Below are 20,836 nucleotides of genomic sequence, written 5' to 3'. Positions count from 1 at the left end.
TTCGGAGGGTCTGCCTGGGACTACACAGAGGATAAGGCTTTGGTGCCCACGAGTATCGTAGCATCACTGTGAAGCTCGCATGTGTAATGTGCTCTGCCCGCGGTTCTGGCAGTACTGCTCTGACTGCACTAGGTGGACCCCTTACTCCTTGAGACTCACTGCACTGGACATACACGGGCGTTCTGGGGTGAGGTTGGATTTGCTCCCTGCAGGACCTAAGCAAGAGTAAAAGTTTCTTTGCAGCTGTCTGTTTTGGATGCAGGCTGGTATTGCTGCAGTGTGGTGTTTAGATCAGAGTAGCTGCTGGGAGTTGGAGAGATTCCAGCCCACACACCATATTGCTTATTGGTTTCCTGGTCCTGCTTCTTGGGAGAAGGTGTAACCTATTAGCAAAAGCTACTGGTTTTCCAGTTCCCATTAGGGAATGGGTGCAAAGGCCTGTATGTCACCTCCAGAGTTGTCCTGCTTCTTTAGAAGTCTGTCAGTACATCAGAACTTCTGTCAATGTTAGGAAGTCATCAAAGGGGCTCTTGTTGACAAAGGCAATCTTGGTGTATTTTGGCTCTGTAGACGGAAAAGGCTAGATCTTGGTTCCTACTGGAGAAGCCTAACCTGTCAAGTTTTGTGCACTGAATAGGTGACAAAGATGGCACCACACTATAGCCTGTGGGGCAAGACTCATGATGCCAAGAGAAGGACACAAAAGATTAGACAGGGGATTTGATGCTGCTTGGACCATGAGGGGCTGCCAAGACATGTCTGCAGTGTGGGAATAGTTGAGAGCTCATGTACTGAGCCACTGAGAAGCTGAAGGAGCTGGAGGTGCTGCCTTCACTTCATGCCAAATGAGAAACTGCAGTGGAAAATCTTTCTCTGCTCCCACATAAAGAAGGAGGATTCTCTCAGTTCACCCACCTGACAAGGAATGAATGCTCAAGAAAGATATTTATGGAAACCTTAAGATGAAACTTCAAGGGAAAAGGGCACAATCATCAGTGTCACTGACAAGAAGGTAGAAGAAGATGGAATTGAAATTCTCCCTTTGGTGAGAGCTTTTGGGAGCTCTGTAGAGACTTGTTGGTGGATGACCAGAATATCCTCAGCTTGTGACTGGCTTTGTTCTTCAGATTTGGTATCTACATGGCCTCTTAACTGAGGGTCCTGCTTCAAGGCCTCAAGCCAGGCTGTGGTAGGGAAACAGGAGATCTTAGTTATCCCCTTTTTTTGTGGTTTAGGGATATGCATGAGTGCTATGCTTGTGTTACATGGGCCCCTGTGTGGTACTATTTACTACAAAGAGCATTTTGAGGTGAATGGCTACAATAGGACCAATGGCTAACTTAAGGTAAATGTTAGGGCAATAGCTGTCTGTTTCACCCACAAATTTTCATATGTAAGATTTCACTAATCTCAGATCTTTCTCTTGTGTCATTATACATCTGTACAGAGCTGTTGGGTGAGTCAGGAAGACAACTAAGGTTGAGGAGCCAGTACCTCTGGATGACACCCATTGGGACTTCTGCTTCTCCCACACAATAGTGTAATTTCTTGCCACTTTAAGGGCTTGTCTGAATCCAGCACCTGGGGGAGGAATCACTGAACAGTGGAGGAGGCAATAATGGGAAGGCAGAAATGCATGAAAGAAGGCTTCTCTTGTCTGTGTCCCACGCTTTGAAGGCACATGCTTTGTACCAAGACTATTTTCAACCTTACAAACATCTGGTGGCAGCTGCAAGTAAAAAACCTGAGTTTTTAAAATTGAGTTTGTACACTGTGAACAGTTCTACTGTTCATGCACTGTAAGCTGCGACTGGTCAGTGGAGTTTATTGTATTATAGAATATCCTGAGTTGGAAGAGACCCACAAGGATCATTAGAGTTCTACTCCTGGCCTCACACAGGATAGCCCCAAGAGTCACATGTACCTGAGAGCATTGTCCAATGCTCTTGAACTCTGGTAGGCTTGATCTTGTAATCATTTCCCCGTGGAGCCTAATCTAGTCTCAGTCACCCTCTGGACAAAGAATCTCTTCGTAATAACCCACCTAAACCTCCCCTGACACAACTTCATGCCATTTCCTTGGGCCCTGTCACTGATCACCACAGAGGAGATCAGTGTCTACCACTCCTCACAAGGAAGTTGTAACTGCAAGTGAGGTCTCCCCTCAGTCTCCTCCAGGCTCAACAGTGACCAAGTGACCTCAGCCACTCCTCATACAGCTTCCCCTCAAGGCCCTCACTGTCTTCATTGCCCTCCTTTGGACACTCTCTAATACCTTTATATCTTATAATGTGGCACCCAGAGCTGCCCCCAGCACTCGAGGTGAGGCTGCCCCAGTGCCGAGCAGAGCAGGACAATCCCCTCCCTTGCCTGGCTGGCCATGCTGTGCCTGATGCACCCCAGTACAGGGTTGGCCCTCCTGGCTGCCAGGGCATTGCTGGCTCATGTTCAACTTGTCATTGATCAGGACTCCCAGGCCCCTTTCCATGGGGCTGCTCTTGGGAGTTCAGAGAAAAATTCAGAGCAAGTATGCTGCATTTCCTGATGAGCTGCTACAACACATGCTTAAGGACTGAACCAAATATTGTCTCCACTAGCAAACACCACCATCAAATTCATTAGCAGAGAGCGTGACAGCATGTGCAGTGTTTTGATGCTCCCTTTTCTTTTTCTTCCCTGTTTTCACACATACCAGCCAAAGCTCTCACCATGCTTCTCTGGAATGGGCCATAGCTGCCAGAGAGACTGGCAGTAGAGGAAGGGATAGCCTTGTGTAATGGTGTGTTTGATACAACTGTCAGCCAGCCTGGATAAAGAACCACAGTTCAAGGACATGGAGCATTGGCAAGAATAAACTGCAGCCACCTGTATTCTATTAAACTTCTATTTGGGAAGCTTTTTATTGCCTTTTTTCTTTTTTTTTTTTTTCCTTCTCTTTTCCTTCTTTTTTTTTTTCCTTTTTTTAATTTTTAAATTTTTTCTTCTTTATTCTTTTTTTTTTTTTTAAGAGGATGAATCCTTAAACCAAATGCCATTAGGGGCTAGGTAGAGGATTAATGGTGCAGTTCAGATCCTGCTGGGTTGTAGGGAATATGTTTGCTCTGCATGGTTTCCAGGATTAGGCTGCAACTGGCTTTGATCTGTGCAGATACCTGCCCAGGAAACAGCTCAGTAGATCATGAACTTTGGGTTGGTTTAGTATCCAGCTGTGGACAGAAATATTATTGTGAGTCAGCTGAAGCTGTTCATGACAGTGAGATGGGCCATTACACCAAGACTGTGATTCTGCAACCCGTGGGAGCAGTTTGTGTGCAGTGCTTCCTGCTGCTGGCCTTCCCAGAACTTGTATGGCTCTTAATATCTCCTGCTTGAGCAATAAGAGTTTATGGTCCTGGTCTTTGCTGTTGATTAGAACCCAAGTTTGTGCCCCTGTTTTAATCAGTGCTCATTTACCTTTGGCATCCTTCAGAGGAACAGAATGGTATGTCTTTCAGTTGCCATGGAAACAGCGAGACTAAATGCACATTTCCATGGCAACCTGCCATTATCTTCAGCTCTATCTGTGGGTCTCATTTTCTGACCATGGGGGTGGGGTGGTGAAAATGGAACTTCATCTCTTAAAAAAATAAAATAAAGAAAGATGCTACCAACACCATCATCACTACTCCCTTTCCTCTGGCTCCGAGAGGGGCTGAGAGAGGCCCATAACTACTGGCATGGTGGCAGCATTGGAGTGCCGAGGCTCCAAGGTATTCTCTTCAGCTGCTTCTCTTCTTCACCGTCTAAAAATAGCTACATTCAGAACAATTTGATGACAGTGTTCCAGCGCTTCTCTGAATTCTTTGTTTCCTCAGCTAATGTTCCTAGAAAAGGCCCTTGAAGTTAATTGAACTTTCCAACAGGTTCCAAATGTCAAAGTGTCAAGCTTCTTTTGGTCCAAAAGGCCAAGGGTTAATTACAGGGTCTAAGACTCCAAGGAGAAGAAGCCTTTGTCTGCTGTGACTGGAGGCAACAGGGCACATCACATTAACCTCGGGAGTGAGGGATGCTCTTGCAAGGGAGGCAGCTTTGACTGTTGCAGGAGGCAGCACCCATCAGAGAGTTAGGGATGAAAGGCAATGCTTATCTATTTTGTGTATGACTCAGGAGATACAGGGCAGAGAAAACAGGCATATGCTTATGATGCATCTAGCAGTCCAGCAGCCACAAGTGCTTTTGGCCACTGCTAAAATTTCTGCCTCCCCCAGTTACTGAGTCAGAAAAAGGACAAAATCTGCTGTACTTTGAGCAACTGCACACAGCTGTTCCTTAAGCCTGTTTTCATTATTTTTGTTCTAGCTGGCTTGACCTTTAGCTAATTCCTTTTATTCATGGTCTAATCTTGGTTACTGAGAGAAAAAGCTTGTGTCTTGCACAGTTCTAGCCTGATGCAATAGTTATCCAGGGAGAGGATGTGGTAGAGCACTCCTACATTTTCCCCACATGCTGGAACCAGAGGATGATAAAGCTCTGTCCATTCAGAAGTCAGCGTGGAGGCAGAGGTGATCTTCACAGCAGGTCAGCCAGGTAAGCCATGTGCTGCTCAAGGTCAAAGGTTTTCCTTGCTGTAGTGGATCATACATAACAAAGAGCTGTCACAGTCAGCCTGGGTTTGTGTTGTTTCATCTAGGGAAGGACAAAGACCTGTGAGTCCTCTACATTGCTGAACTTGCAGGATTTCACCCTGGAAAGAATACTGTCTGGACATGTTGCCAGGGTTTGACTGGGAACTATTGCTTGAAATATTGCAGAACACAGAGTGTTCTCTGAGATGTGGGGCCCTCCTTACATGCTGAGCACTGGGACAAACTGTGTGGTTTGCATGGACAGGTGCTTGCTGGAGGATATGCTGCTGGTGCTGGACCAGACTGGCTGGTCCATGAGGTGCCAAGGTAGAGGGTACAGAGAAAGGTTTGCTGTACATACTCTGTCTACAAAGCAGTGGCTGCCCTCTGTCTGCTGTGGGGAGCTAACCTGCTGTATAATAGCCTGAGAGCAGAAACAGCCTCTTCCTACTGAGGGCTGCTGTGGGCTGTCGAGTTTGTTCTGTGGGCTAGGACTTACAGGAGCTTTCTGTGCTGTGGCTTAGTCCTAGCTCTGCTGCTGTGGCTCAGAGCTGCACAGCCAGGGCTGCTTTAGGTGCCTCCCCTCCTCTCAATAGCAGCTGAGCAGGCACTGGCTGAGGGAGTGGCAGGGCCCCCTGTTCAACTTCTCCTTGGCATCCTGTGCTGTGTCCAGGTGAGCACGTTGGACAGGCTGTGTGGCAGGCTTCTCTTCACCTCCCTGCCTGTCCATGCATGATTGCCACAAACTTCAGACATGGAAGATTTGTATTAAATGTAGAAACTTTAGAGGGAAGAGCTAATAGCATTTGGAAAAGAAAATTCAGTAGCTGCCTTTGGTAACAAAGGCAGAAATAATGGGGCAATGCTATTGTTAGCAGAACTTTATCTACCAATGTCTGCAAAAGCTTAGTGGGGAACAGGAAAGCAGTAGGAATGCGTGGCAGATACCTTGGTCTCTTAATAAAATGCTTTCCCCTGCTGCCACTGTCCTATGTTCCCTGATAACAGGCACAGGCCAGAAATAGGACTGCCATGATGAAAGAATTTACTTAATCCTCTTCAAGCTAAGCAAAAATGTATCAGTGATGAGCCAATTCACAGGGCAGAGAAGAAAATTGTGTCTGCAAATCAAATAGAGCTCAAAGCATTGTGAGAGAGCAAAGGCAAAACAGGATGGTTTGGGAGAAGGAGGAATAGCCCTGAGAGATGCTTAGAGGTGGAAGGCAACAGGAGGTGTATGCTGAGCCTCCCCCAGCTCTGCTATGGACGCACAGTTTGGCGGGTGGATGAAGCTCTCAGAAAGTGGGAGGGCACTTAGAGCTGTCCAGGTATTGTAAGAGGCAAAAGAACCTGGTAAGACACAGGAGACTCTGAGAAGACAAGAACTGGTGAAGGGTTGGTGTATAGTTCATGCAGACAAAAATTGAGGGCATGGAGGAACAAAGAGTAGGCAGATAGACCACGGGAATTAAAGGCTTGAGGAGAGCATATAGTCGTGCCTGCTGGGCACCTGTCACCCCAAGATACAACTGTTGGGGGTGCCAGATTCATGAAGTCACTTACCTGCTCTTCTCTGCATTGGCTGAATTTTGAATAGCAACAGTCTGTGCAGAAGGGCCATCAGCAAACTGAAACTGCCAGTGTCTCAGAGGTGAAAACCTGTCAAAGGACTGGAACATTACCTGCTTTTCAAGAACTGGGCCCCACTGGCCTGGAGAAAAGGCAGCAGATCTGAAAAGTAAGAGTGCACAGAGCCTTGGTGATTGTTTTATATGCTTAGGAGCAAGAGCTAGTTCTCCAAAGCAGTAAAGGCTCCTGTTGTGAGGATCTGAGGAACAGACTTCTGCTGCTTGAGAATGCCTACTTCTACAATATCCTGGGCTTTGCAGGTTGATGTCCTTTTGATCTGTGCTGGATGAGAGAATTTTACAGGGCAGATAAGACTACTCAGTTTGGGAGAGTTCCTGAAGACTTAGGGATGGACAGGAATTTCCTAGCTCCCCTGGAGCTGCTCCAAACACCAAGTAATTCAGCAAAACAGCTTACTGAGAGAGTTGTTTATCCCAAGACAAAATGAGGGCACACTTTGCACAGCATGTTTGATGCTGGGCACAGAGAGGTCTCACTTACTGCCTGAGCTCTTCACTTAATGATCAGATGTGAAGGGTTTGTTAGACACGATCCTGCAAGCTACCTCTTGCTCAGAGGGACCTGATTGCATCCTCCCAGGGAAGTTGATTTATAGAACTTCTTTTGGAGTCTGTGCTCCTTTTACCCCTCTCCTCTTGTTCATGTTTTTCAGATTTGATTTATATATGCTCATTCCCTTCCTCACAGGAATGAGTTTTGGTGTGTGCCAGTTGCATGAGAGAAAAATTTATAGAGCAAGCTGCAGAGGAAAGCAGCTGGGATCTTTCTTAGGAGAGCTGCAGTCGTTAATTATAGGAGTCTAACTAAACCTCAGCTCAGGCAAGAAGCATTTTCTAGATCTCTCTGCTTTCTTTTGTACCTTCCTGCACAAATTGTCACATCAAAGTCAGGATTCAGGAACGACTGAAAACAACACCTACCTTTTTACATAAAAAGGGATGCTGAGTGCCAAGGAGCAGCTCTTTCTGGTTCCCTCTTCTCACAAACTGATGTGAAGGGCATTGCACCACTTCTTTGCAGGGGCTGCAGACATCACTTGTCTGTCCCTTGGGCTTGCTCATGCTTCTTCCATGCCTCAGGCAGCATGGTGATTCAGCTGCTACCTTGCTAATGTCTCTCAGGTCTGATCTAAACACCTGCTTTCTCTCCCCAGCTCAGTTCTGTGCAGGCAGGCCTGTTCCTTGGGTCAGCAGGTTTCCCAAGAGTACATTTTATTACTAGAGTCACTGTGGAGCTGGGTATCTGGGTCCCAAACATCTTCACGTGTGCATCGCTGGCAGAGCCAGCAGCACTGGAAAGGATTTTCTATGTATGAATTTACCCCAGGGGAAGAGTGGGAGGAGAGATAACCTGGACATCTTTAAAAGCCTAATACTTCCTATGCATGTGTCTCTCTGGTATGTTTTGGGCTGATGATCCCAGTACAGGCCATGCTATTCAGAGACTGCCTACACAGATAGCTTGTCTTAACTTGGCCAACATGACCTTTACTCATGTCACTTCATAAGCTGTAATGCTGAGATAAGAGTATCAGCAGGAGTCTGTCTGCATTAACAGCTAAGAGATACTAAAAGGGAGGAAGAACTGGGAACATACCTAGGGTAGATAAAGCTGGTTTGGTATCTTTGACAAAGAAAGTTGTTACATGTTTTCCTCGGAGTTTCACGGGGCTGCCAGGACACGAGTGTGCCTAACCAAGGGCACTGGCATCAAAAGCTGATTTTGGTGCCCCAGATGGATGTTCACGGCCTTTTGCTGGGGCTTGGACAGGGAGAGAAAGGAAGGGAGGCACTGGCTCACTAATTAAGAGGCATTCTGTCTCTGCTGTCTTTCTGCTGCTCAAAGGGGAAGGTAGACCCATGCCTGGTGAGAGCCTCTCACCTGTGCTGAGACCCCTCTTAAAAGCTGCTAAACATTAGAAATAAGAAAGAAAGAAAAAAAAATCTGTGAGCACTTTGATAGTCCTCACAAGAAAGTGAAACAGAAGAGCCTTTGAGCTGCACATAAGAAACCCCCTGTATATTGGTAGGGGAAAAAAGGCTGGTGAAGCTGAAATCTGGCAACAGTTCCCAGCTGGTGAGGGAGGTGCTTTTCTGCTGCAAGCTCCTCTCATGACTGATGCAGAGACAGAGAGAAAAAGCACAGAGTCCTCTGTAGGCAACGACTAGCACCTCACACCCCCCCCCCCCCCCCCGGGGAGAGCAGTGGGATGGGGAGGCTGAGCCAGCACTCATCCTCTACCTTCCTGCAAGGGCTTGGCCCTGGGCTCACCCCAGAAGAAGCACCCAGCCTTGTCACATCATGCCTCCTCCTGTGGGACCCCTTCCCACTGCGGGAGCCTCCCAGCCAGGCAGCTTTCCCCTGCTTTGCATGCTCCCGGGTTTCCATAGCAATCGGTGGCAGCTGTGCGGGGAAGTCAATGGAGGAAAATGAGGGTTTCTTCCTGTCCTGGGCCAGCTGAAGGCTGGGAGAACAGGACCATCCTGATGCTTCTGATGAAGGTAGCAACACTCAGGCTGCCCCAACTCACCCCCAGCCAGGACAGAGACAAGACAGGTCTCAGGGCTCTGCAGGGCAGGTTTTGGGGGGCTGCATGCACCCCAGAGCCATCTCCACGCATCCTGCCCTGCTAGAAAGCTACTGATACTGAACTGATGCCACCCCTGATTTTTTGTCTTCTTCCATAGCCTCCATGTCTTTCACTCCTTAGCCTGCACCATTTTTCCCCCTTGGCACATTGCCAGTCAGTGGGGTTAGAAATTAATCTTTAGCTTTAATGGAAAACACTCTGGAGTGGAGAGGTACAGGCAGCCTTGACAGCAGCATTTTTATTTCCAGGATGGGGCAACAGGGCAGTGGAGTAAAACCTCAGGGAGGGAGAAGAGGGAGGGGAATACAGGTATTCAAGACAGTGCTCCAGCACTAAGAGAAGGAGCCTCCTCGGCAAGCTTCTTGTACTCTTGGTTCTGTGGGGAGACTAAATAACCCATCCCTATTCCTCCATACACAGATAGGAGGAAAGGGGAGACCTGCCCATTCAGACCAAATGGAAAGTTTGAGGGAGTACTTGCAAAAAATAAAATGAAAATATCAATTTGAACCACAAATATTTCATATTATTTAGTTTAAAAAATAAAAATGAAAGGTAGGTTAGTTTTGAAATGGAGCTGTCATGTTGAAAGGAAGCCAAGATACTTCATTTGTAAAATGTCCAAACATAATGTTTTGACATTTTCAATAAAAAATTTGCTCCATACATTTTCAGAGAAATCTTTCTACAAATGTGTCTGAAAAGTTGGGCATCCTGAAAACTGCATTTTGAGGACAGCTTCACATGTACCAAGCATGTTTCACATGGGCACAACCCAGGCATCTGAAGCACAGCAGTGCTGGGCAAACCCTGGAGAGCTATGTAGGGACCAAAGCTGCTTGACACAATTTGGGCAGGTCCCATTTGTGCCCAGGGCATCTCCCCGTGGAGCTCCTTACTGTTTCTCCCTGACCCAACTCCCACCAGCACTTCTCTGCCTGCAGTAGGAAGCATGGCATAGGTGCCCACAGGATGATGTGCCTGTTGCTGTCTTTGGCTCAAGCCTCAGCTCTGCTATTGGGGTGAAATCTGGGGCCCTGATTATTCAATTATTCATGCAGCATGGGGAAGGAAGCATAGAGGTTTCTGGCAAAATTATGTTCCTAATCAAGGGGACTCTCGAAGAGCTTGAATGCAAGATTTGTAGATTGGAGAGAGGGGAGCAGGCACCAACACCAAATGCTGTGTCCCGTGTAGCCTATTGAGACATTTATGTGCTTTTCAGCAGCCAGATTAGATGTCAAGAGGAGATTACCATTTACAACACAGTGTACCACTGCACGCTGAGACCTCTGGTCTCACGCAGCACCTCTGGGCCGGGCACTGGCTGTGGTACAGCTTTGACCGCCTACACACCTCTCACCAATTCCCACCCCAGGCCTCAGCAGATTAGAGGCTAAGGGCACAAGTCTGGCAGGGGATTTCAAAACTGCCCATGCCAGACAGGGCTGGGCTGTCTGGGGCTTGTTTTGAGTTCAATAACACGGACCTTTACAAGATATGTCCTTGAGTTAGGAGAGTGACCAAAGCTGGTGTCAGGCAGAACCCTCTGCCTCATTTCATGGCTTACATAGCTTAAAGCTTGCTTATCACAATAACCTGTTCTGGCACACTGTGAGACCTGAAAGTCTGACCTATTTCCATGAATTCAGCATTTTCCTCTCTTCACCACTTCTTCTCCTGCAGCCTGGAGGAGGGAAAGAGAGGCTTGCCAGAGGAAGCATGAGGAAAATATATCTACAAAGGTAAGAGAGAAAAAAGCAAGCAGCAGTTGTGACTCGAGCTGCCTGCAAATCCCTAGAGGGACCGGAGGACTGCTGAAAGCATCTCTGCTGAAGCAGCTCACTCCTGAGAATGCCTTGTGTCACTGCAACAGGCTTGACACCAGCACTCTCAGACCAGAGCCCTGAGGACCTCTCAGCCCTGACAGCTACCAGAGACATTTTCCTTAAGCCAGGGCAGGTTTCAGGGTTTACATCCTTCCCCTCTGGGGGGCTGAAAACATTCCCCGGAGACTAGTTCCTCCAAATTAGGCTGTATGTAGCAGCAGCAGATAGTGATAAAGTTTTGTCTCGGGGCACAGGTCTTCTCTGTATATATTCCTGCTTTAATACAAAATAACTCAAGAAATAAAGCTCTTTCCTGCCTGCAGCCAGGGCCAAGGCTCCTTGCAGCAGCCAGGGATCACGGATAGGTACAACACAGCCCCTGTGGCAGCTGTGTGGTCCAGAGTAGACAGATGGAGCTGCACTCCCTGCTCGCCTGGCTCCCAGCAGTACTGCCTGCAAGCTTTTCAGAAGAGAACTCTGGTTGTTCTGACATTTAGAATAGGTTAAAAAATCGGTACAGATTCTTCGGGAACATTTTAGAAGGTGAAGGTATTGATTTAAAACCTCAACATCAGTTTTGTAAGAGAGTTGAAACCTTCCTGGTTTCCACCTGTGAACACCAGTGCCTGGCCCTGGCTGACAGCAGGAGTACATTTATCACACTTCTCTCTGTCCCTGTTTCATCTCTGCCTTATGCATTGTGCAGGGTTGTGTGATGGAGTACTCAACTCCCCAAAAGTCTCTCAGTATATGAAGGGTGCTTGATCTCTTCCATTTTGTGGATCAGCTAGGGACTGGTGCATTTTGAGGTCTAAAAACAGCACCATGTGAACCTGCTGCTCTTTGCTGCCTGATGTTGGGAGCATTTTGGATGCTCCTGGATCCCAAGGACATGCCACCTTAGCCAAACCATTCATTTCTTTCACCAGGATTGCCCATAATGCAGGATGCAACACTGCCAATGTTTCCTAGTTGCATAGTCTGCCTCACACTGTCGCTGGCTAGAAATTATTTTCATTTTGAAAATATGAAAAAATATTAAAATCTATGAAAATATTTATTTTCAGCTCACAGAAATATGCCTGTAGACACTGGCCCCAAAGGAGGGGTGTCAAACTCCATTATCTTAGGAATGATGTCATGAAGACTGACGGCACTGTCTGCATGACAAGTGTTTGTGCTATCAAGGAACAAGTGGCCTGGTCCTCAGTGCTCCCCATGTCTCCTCCTCCTCTGTCTCCTGACATTTTGCGCTCGGAGGACCCTGTGTTCAAGGAGCAACTTCACACCTGCTGTCATTTTTATCTCCTCCTGGCATTGCTTACTCAACTTCAGATGCCATTTCCCCCAGCTCAGTGTAGCATCCTGCTCTGGCTCATCATGCTGATGGCAATTAATAACTTCCCTGGTTTCACTCCAAGTACAGGCAAAGGCCCTCTCTTCATACTTCCTGTTCATACCTGCACACTCACCTACTCCAGCTTTGGTTGCAAAGTTGGAGAGCTGCCCAAATTTTCCCCACTTGAGCTTTTCCCTGTTGGATGCCAGGACTAATGAGACCAATTTGTTCCTGTCCAGTTGGCCTCTCTGGGTCATGAAGGACATCCAGCTGCCTTGATGAGTACATGGACTTGCTGCATACCTCAGACCACTGCTGAGGACAGAGATGCTCAAGCACATGGGCCCCTGCCATGACGTGCATTTTTGTTCTGGCCCATCTGCAGAGCTCACTGTGCTGTGACACAGCCCATTTCACATGGACTATGGCAGTAAGACACCCAGAAAGCAGTAGGGACTTCAGTTCCAAGAGCTTTAGGCAATACCTCTAGTAAAGACATTTTGTCAAGACTTTTGTCATGCTGAGGTGTGAAAGACATCACAAAAGTGCTACACATCTGACACAGGGTGACACTAAGCTTAAACACGCCCATGTGCTATGATGGCTTCAGCCTGATTTTGATTTTCTTTACCAGTCTGGGTGTTTTGCACTTATGATGAAAGAGCAGAGGTGGTGAGGTGCCAGGTACCACCAGCACAGGCAACAAGGGCTTAGGAACTCCCTCAGTCCTCCAGATGCTGAGCAGGAGGATGAGCATCTCACACTGCCCCATCCCTCATGTTGCGTTCACTGCTAGATGACATCCAGCTGACATGATGCCTTTCTGGCCAAGCTCCTCAGCATCCCTGAGCTCCTCAGTATCCCCATGTCCACTGGGAGCAGGCAGGTCCCTCCTGTGGTGACATTAATGCAGCAAATTGCAGCAGTGCTCAGCCCCTCAAACTTCTTTCTTTGTCAGCAGAAGTGAAATGAAATTGCCTCTGCTGCTGGCTCTGGAGCGAGCTCATATCTCCTGGCCCTTAATCAGGGCAGATATGAATTTTCTTATCTGTTAAGTAAAACGGTGCTGCACTTCAATCCATCCAATTATTTTTTCCAGTAAGTATGAGTGAGGGGGCTGGCTGTGGGAACATGTACTGTCAGCAGTGTGCTGGCAGTGAAGGGGCCCTGCCCTGGCAGGCACTTCAACCCAGAGCAGCCCGTACAGGATCAGCTAAAAGCATCCCAAAACACGTGTTCTTCTGGGTTGTGTGACCCAGGAAGGGGCCTGGAGTGGGGTGCTATGGGGGCAGGCTGCCAGGCAGGTCCTTGGAAGCTTGTTGCCCACCCAGGTGATTTCCAGGAATCCCCTCCTGCCGTGTGGCCACAGCACGGTGTCTCTTCCTTTGGCCTGGAGTGTGGGTACTGCAGGGTGTGGGCACTCTGCATGGCACTTGTAAAGCAGAGATAACAGGTTCTCTGTGAAACATCAGTCTTCAAGGCCAGCAAAACTGTTGTTGAAGACCTGCCCAAAGGAGACCCATTCACCTCCAAGGAGATGCCTATGTTCAGCCCCAGAGCCTGAGGATCACCTCTAGCGAGCACTCAGCTGAGACCATGGAGGCCAACCCAACAGAGACAGCAAAAGTCAATGGCACTGAAACAGTTTTCCCATCCTGGATCAGAACTGAACCCTTTCCAACAGCATCCAATGCCTGGGTCACCCAGCTCAAGCATTTCTCCATTCCCAGGAGGGCAACTATCCACCTTTTCTTTCTTGGCTCTTAGAAGTCCACAATAGTGTGGTTAGGTGTGAAGGAGGATCAGAAAAGCTGACCTTGTCACAGGTAGCATTGATGTGTGGGCATCTGGAAACTCCAGAGATAAGGGCACAGAGAAAATGGAAGTGTCAAAAAAGGAGGGAAAAAAAATGGGACCAACCAGAAGGTGGGAGAAGGGACGCAGGAGTCCTGAAGTAAAAAGAAAAGGGAGATGAGCCAGAGAAAGAGGTCTTGTAGGAGAAGACAGGGTAAGGTAACAAAAGAGAGATAAAAATGAGACAAATGGAATTATTGCAGAAGAGTCCTCCCTGCATTGTACTGCTTGCAGTCACTCTGAGGGGCAGGTCTAACATCACTTTACTCAGTGTGGAAATGACTGCAGCCTCCTGCCATTTCCCCTGTAGCTGACCCTGCATCTCAAGGCATAGTCAGGTGGCACTTTCTTTGGCACTCCTCTGCAGGCTGAACAAGTTCCACAGGAGGGGTACCCAGAACTTGGGCTCTGCAGCAGTGAGGCTAAAGACAAGGTCAGGGACAGCACTGGCAGCGACTGCCTGGACTTGGGTGCTCCTTGATGGTCCTTAGGTGCTCAGAGCAGCTCCAGTCAGGTTTTGCTTCTCTTCGTCTTGCACCTCACTGTTGCATTTGCCTGGCACCTCCCTGTTCCCCCAAGTCCTCTGCATTGCTGCGCCCACTTCCCCAACCAGTGCTCCTCTATCCCAGGGGCTGTGCCAAAGCCAGTCCTGGGCTCTGGTCCCCGGCTCCTCTAGCCCTCATGGGATCAGGGTACCAGTCCTCTTTCAATCTTATGGTTGCCTCACAGAACCTTGCTGGACCCAAATAATTCAAACAGTAACCAAAGCTCTCTTTGAGGAGGGGGGAGCAGGCACCAGTCTCAGTTTTTTCTGGTGAGCTCTGTATTTCCCAACAGAGTGATGACAGAGGCTTGAGGGGGCTGGAAACCCTGGAAATCCCCTGCAACAGTAGTTCCCATAGCAAGCACCTTTACAGACAGACCTCCACACCAGCAGCAGAAAGAAGATGTTCAAATGGAATAAGGGAAACTGTTCCTGATAGCTATGGTGCCCTTCCCAAGCCATCAGATTGTGCTGTTTCACCAGGTCCTGCAGTTGCCTGAGAAGATGAACAGCCAAAACACGGGGGTAGAAGTCAAGCCTCAGCTTCATGAGATGACAGCTAAATTTTAACCCCACTTTCCAATAATGGCAATATAAAGTGCACAATAATTTAATGCAGTTCAACAGTTAACATGCATACAGTTAATTGGGAAACTTTTGCAAGCTTCTGCATTAGCAAGACAAGAAAGAGAAGCTCATTTAAGGCAAAGAAAGTTGATTTCCATCTAACTGATAAAAATAGCAATTGACCATTTTTTTCTCTAATATTCTGAATTTCTGACTTTGAGTGAAACAAAGAATCTTTCCAACTGAGATGGTGGGAAAGGTTTTGGGAGAAAAACCTGCCATCTTTGCTCTCTGAAATAAGGCAAGTGGGTAGGAACTCTGCCCCAGACAAGTAGCTCCAGTGTAGTGATCAACACTGAGTTTGAGTCAGTCCCATCAGCAAAATCCCTGTTTAATATCTGTTGCTTTCAAGGACCATGAGAACAAGCACCAGCAGACCACTCTGGAAAGGCAGCCTTGCTTCTGAGAAAAGCAAAGCTGGGTGATGCAGGCTTTCACCACGGTGATACTGGTTCCCACCATTTTCTAAAACATTTTCTCTACATGTTAGTTGCAAAATGGATTTGCTCTTGAATCTTCTGAGCAGCAAGGAAATTAATGCAACAAAAGTGCAGCTATGTAGAGCAGTTCTCACTGACCTGTCAGTCTTCCTGCGATGGTAAGCTTTGAGTCTGAACAGGATTAATTTGGTTTCATTTCCCATTAAAGAGGACAGCTCCTGCTCACCCCCTGCCCGCCAACAGCAGAGCTGAGCTTTTACTCTGTGTCCTGCCTAATGCTGCAGACACTGACTGGATGAAAAAAACAGGCTGCAGAAAATCTAATTTTAGGGAATAGGTGACTCCTGATTTTCTGTGATGAAACTTCAGCCAAGGGTGATCATTCAGAGCCAGGGTCGTGCATCATCCCAAATCTTTTAATAGCTCTGGGCACTTCACTAAAACACCCCACAGGGATGAAGGACTTTTTGGAGGGAGGATATAAGTGCTAAAATCTGCCTTTAATATCTGGACATGGCTGTTTGAGTCACAAATGGACTTCATCACTTTTTTTCCTCTCTTTCTTTTTTTTCCCCATTACTTTGTGACACATTTTTAAAACAAAAAACACCCATGTACACGAGGGAGCAATTCAATACCTTGAAACATTAGGCTAGTTTCCCTTGTGGAAGAGCACTTTACATCCTGTGCACTGGCTTTATTTCAGACAGAAACCCCATATTCGTTATGAAAAGTAATCAAACAGCCATGAACTACCTTGACCCAGAGAAAACAGACACAAAGTGATGGAAACAGCCCATTCCCCTGAGACACCAACCCCTAAAAAGATCTAAAACACATGCATCCTTCCAAAACGTTTATTTTTCAGCAGTTGCTGGTAAAGGTCCTTCTGACATGACATTTCAAACAATTGCATTTTAGACCAGCCCAGCTCAAGAGCACTCAAGGGAGGAGTTGGTCTGGGCTTTGCTTTAAATAATGCATGTGCAGGTGACCTCCTCTTTGCCAGCCTGGCAGTGCTCTGTGTGTGATGGCCCCTTGATGCTTCTGGCAGGGCATCCTCCTCTGAAAGAATTGAGGACATAGAATAAGAGTGTGTTCATCATCAGGGAAAATGGCATGCCGAGAACTGTGTTCCTAAATTTTGAAAAGGAGGCTAAACAAGAAAGCATTTGATTTAATAACAAAAAACAAAACCAAACCAAACCAACCAACCAACCAAACCAAAACAAAATGAAACAAAAAAAAAAGAGAGGAAAAATGATGTGGCCTCTGCTAGTAGCCTAGTAGCCATTCCTAGGTAATTCTCAGATTAGGAAGCCCGTTGGCCTAATGCTCCATGCTGAGACCTCTCCTGCTGTGCTTAGAGGCTGTTCAAGCCTAACACACATTTTTCAAAAAATAGGATGCTGACATGGTGGACAGCCCCAGCACACTGAATGTCATTATCTCTCACCAACCAAAAAAGTCTTTGGCAAGGCAGCCAGGGCTTCCTCCTGCCAGCAGCAGGGCACAGCAGCCAGCTCAGAAATGGTTCATCCTCCAGCAGTGATGCTGGAGACCTGGGACCACATCCCATCCTGCTCAGGATTATGATCCCCTCAGGTCTGCAGGAACCTGTGTTCATGGGCAGGAGATATACTCCTCCTGCTGCTTGCCAACAAGTGGGGATTTCGTGAAATGCTAACCACTGGCTTGTCATTTTGACAGCAATGTTTTCTTGATGGCCTGCCTACTGCTGATAATAGCAACATCCTCACGCTTAGGAACACAAGTCCCAGCATAATAAGTCCCATGCTCTTGTCTAAGGTTGAGAGGTGGAGAAAGATTAAGTTGGGTCATTGCTGCTGCAGATTTGTCAGTGGAGTTGGGGGCGCATTCACCCGAAATCTGGTGTCTTGTGAAGGCCCTAATGTCCAGCTTCGATGCTCCTCCCAAGCATGCCGTGGCATTGATGAGCTGTTGGGCTGGGCCAGTGAGGTGTGTGAACCTCTGGCAGTAGAAAACAGAGAGGAAACAACAAATATCAGTGTCCTCTGTTGGGAGCACTGAGGAGGGGCTACTTCTTCAGTTGCCATGATGGATGAACAGGAAGCACTGAGTGTGGTACAAACTGCTTTGTAAAGCAGATTCAGGTAATGGTTCTGCACACCCCAAGGAAGTGGTGTCAGGAAAGGTCTGGCATTGAGGGTAGAGGTAAAAACGGGAAAGCAGATGAAGAAATCCCTGCTCTGCCACTTGCACCACAGAGCCACAGGGAGAACAGTGCCATAAAATGCAACCTGGTCATGTACATTTTCACAAAACTGGGAACTTCCCAAGGATTCAGGGTAATTCTCCTTTGGAGAGGCAATGGCTTTGATTAGAAACATCTCTTAGAGTAAATTGCGTCCTATCTGATGAACCCCTTTGCCTGTTAAGATTGCCACTAGAGTAAAAGGTGAATCAGTGAGTAAGAAGATGCCCATGGACACAGAAAATAATTTTCTGAGAGATGAGAGTGCATTTTCAGGACAAGAGAGACAAATAGTCCAACCAGCCCTGGAGATTCAGCACCAATCCTAATCAAATCATCTGTTGCTGCTGCAGAACCCAGATGTAAAAATATCTGGGCTAATGTGTCCCACCTTAATTTGGCCCCAGCTTCAGACACCCATCTTTCTACTACTCTGGTTCACCCCCAGGCTGGTAAGGGTTAAATAATTTTTTTTACATGACAGACACGTCTTTTTCTACTTGCCATAGCATGCTTCAGAGGAAATCCAGAGACCACACAGTCACTTATGGTCTATGCAGACTTTGAATTTTATGGGCTCTGATCTATAATAAGGGTTCTGAATTAGAGAGCTGTTCCCACTGTGTGTGGAGGCTATTTCTGCTCCTTATAATTGTTTCCTGTGCCCCATGATGTCCATGACTGAGTTCACATGAGACAACAAAGAATAGATGTAGCATCCCAGGGAGAGAAGTGGGGCTGAAAAACTAGAGCTTTGGGTGTGCAATCTTGAAGGAAAAGAATGGGCTGGGTTATAGCTTCATACACTCCACATGCTTGTGCCAAATAAAAGAACTGCAATAAAAGATAGCCTCAGAGCTGTAAGAACAATGGAGAGACCCATACATTCAGGAGAATTACCTCTTTTTTATGTATTGGTGCAAGTGGCCAGGATTTCAGCAGCACAAAGCTGTGCTAAGCCTAGAAACAAGACTCCAGGGAGTGAGCAGCATGGGTCTGTGCTTGACGTTTAAAGCTTTTAGAGGCTGGACAAGAGTAAATGACTAGAGCCTGACAGATACTAAATAAGGATCCTGAGAGCTCGGGTTTATTCAGACCCCATGTGAGAGCTGTAGCTTTTGGATTCACAAGCAGAAGTATCAATTTATCAACTTTTTATAGGGAATTTGATCTATGTGAATGAAGCCACTGAGCCTCCAAACTACAGTGTTTGCTTTTATTCCAGAAATGCAACTTGTTTGAGTACACTTTTTTTTTTTCCCCACAGGGATTCCTGATACAAAAAAGAAAATCTATTTTCTACTTTTCCATTTCTCCCTACAAATATCGGCTAGTGCTAGCATGACTTTATACCATGTGGTTGAACCAGCACTGACCTGATTTTTTGAGTTGGTCCTCTTGAGAAGACATTAAATTTCTCACTCATTATTGCAAATGGACAGAAATGTTAAATCTAGGTGTCTGTCCCTGACTGGGTATCCACACCCTTGGACCACTGCCATGAAGATGACCCACCGTGAAGATAACCCTCCATCCTCATGTCACACTGTGCCCTTGTGGAGAGCTGTGCATGCTTTTCACAGAGGAAAGAAAACAGAGGACTGGTCTATGTGCTCCTCAGAACCAGCACAAGAACAACCACTGGCTTTGTGGATATCACTCATAGTGGCCAGGTGCCCAGTGGCGCTGCAAGAGCAGTGGTGGGGAGACATTGAAATGAGGAGGTCACCAGTTTCAATGTGGTGCCTCCTGGACCAGGTCAAGAAGTTTTCTTTCCATCTACTGAAGGTACTTGCTGCAAAGTGTGTCTGACTCAGCCAAAATAGCCCATGGGTGCCGGCAGGCTTCAGTTTGTAGCACTCAACTTGGAAACTGTTATGAAGACAAATGGTACACATCACATCAAATCAGCGCCTTAGCAGCTAGCAGTGGCTTAGCAGAAAGATTTGTTCAAACAATGAAGTGAGCCCTGTGTTCTTCAGAAGGAAAAGCATCTGTTCATGAATGCTTGACTAATTTCTAATTATCTTTCCAAAACAGCTTATACCACTGGAAAAGCATCTCCTGCATGGCTAATGTTCAGCCAACTGTTGGTTACCTGCTTGATTTACTGAGATCATCAAGAATGACACAAGCAATGTAAGAACAGGTGCAGGTATTTCAAGAGGAGGGACAGCCAAAAAGCACTTGAAGAAGGGAGGTAACTCAAATCCCCTCCTTTAAAGCAAGGAAAACAGGATGAACAGGAGTAGAGCTGGTGGCTCCGTGGGCCTGGCATGTAGCTATGCCCAAGGTGAGATGATAGGCTGGATTTGTCCAGGGACTGCCTGAATCAACTTCTAATAAATCTATCTGTTCCCTGGGATGTGGGCAATGAGAAGGGGAGAACTTCTGTGAGGCTATGTGAGCTATGTCTGCCTGTCATGGCATTTGCTATGCCAGGGTCATATCTGTTGCTGTGTTCATTTGCTCTGTCAGATTCCCTGCTAAAAGGCTGCTCCCCTCAGCTTTCTCCAGCAGGCAGTGTGCTGCGTCCAAGGTCCAGCCTTGGCATGGGATCCCAGTGGGTCAGCCCTCTGCCACCTCAGCAGCAAGCTGGAGGCAGAAGAGTGTCAAAGTCTAGGCTGGATTTCACATTGCAGGTTCCAAATTTGCAGTGAAAAGTTTGCTACTGCTCCCCCTGGGAGAGTCGAGCTCAACTATGGTTGCTCCCTGGGACCAAGCCCCTTGAGTAATATTTTCTATCACAGCATAAAGGGAAAGCATTCTGCCTGTGTCCCTCACTCATTACAGAACCCAATGATTTGTTTCAACTCCTCCATCTGTGTCATAGAGATAAAGCAATTTGCCTATCACTGTAGAGCACTTGGCGATGGCTGGGTGGAAAGCACTCTGAAGCCAGCCCTCACCTTGCTCCAGCTGTAATATCACAGCTTCCCAAAGGAGCTTAGCCAGGGGAGCTGGCCCTTTCTCACACCCTTCATCACTTTTTCATCAGCTGGCACAACGTAGATACTCCCCAGCCAGGCTGGATCTCTGCTGCTCTGGCTGTAGGAGACCTGGAAAAATGAAATATGCCTGGGGTGTGAGGGGAGGAGGGAAGGGACAGGTAGGAAACCAATG

This window comes from Sturnus vulgaris, chromosome 6 (genome assembly GCF_052056855.1).
Source record: "Sturnus vulgaris isolate bStuVul1 chromosome 6, bStuVul1.hap1, whole genome shotgun sequence".
NCBI lineage: Eukaryota > Metazoa > Chordata > Aves > Passeriformes > Sturnidae > Sturnus > Sturnus vulgaris.
The sequence above is the reverse complement of the archived record's forward strand: the minus strand, read 5'-3'. Positions refer to the sequence as shown.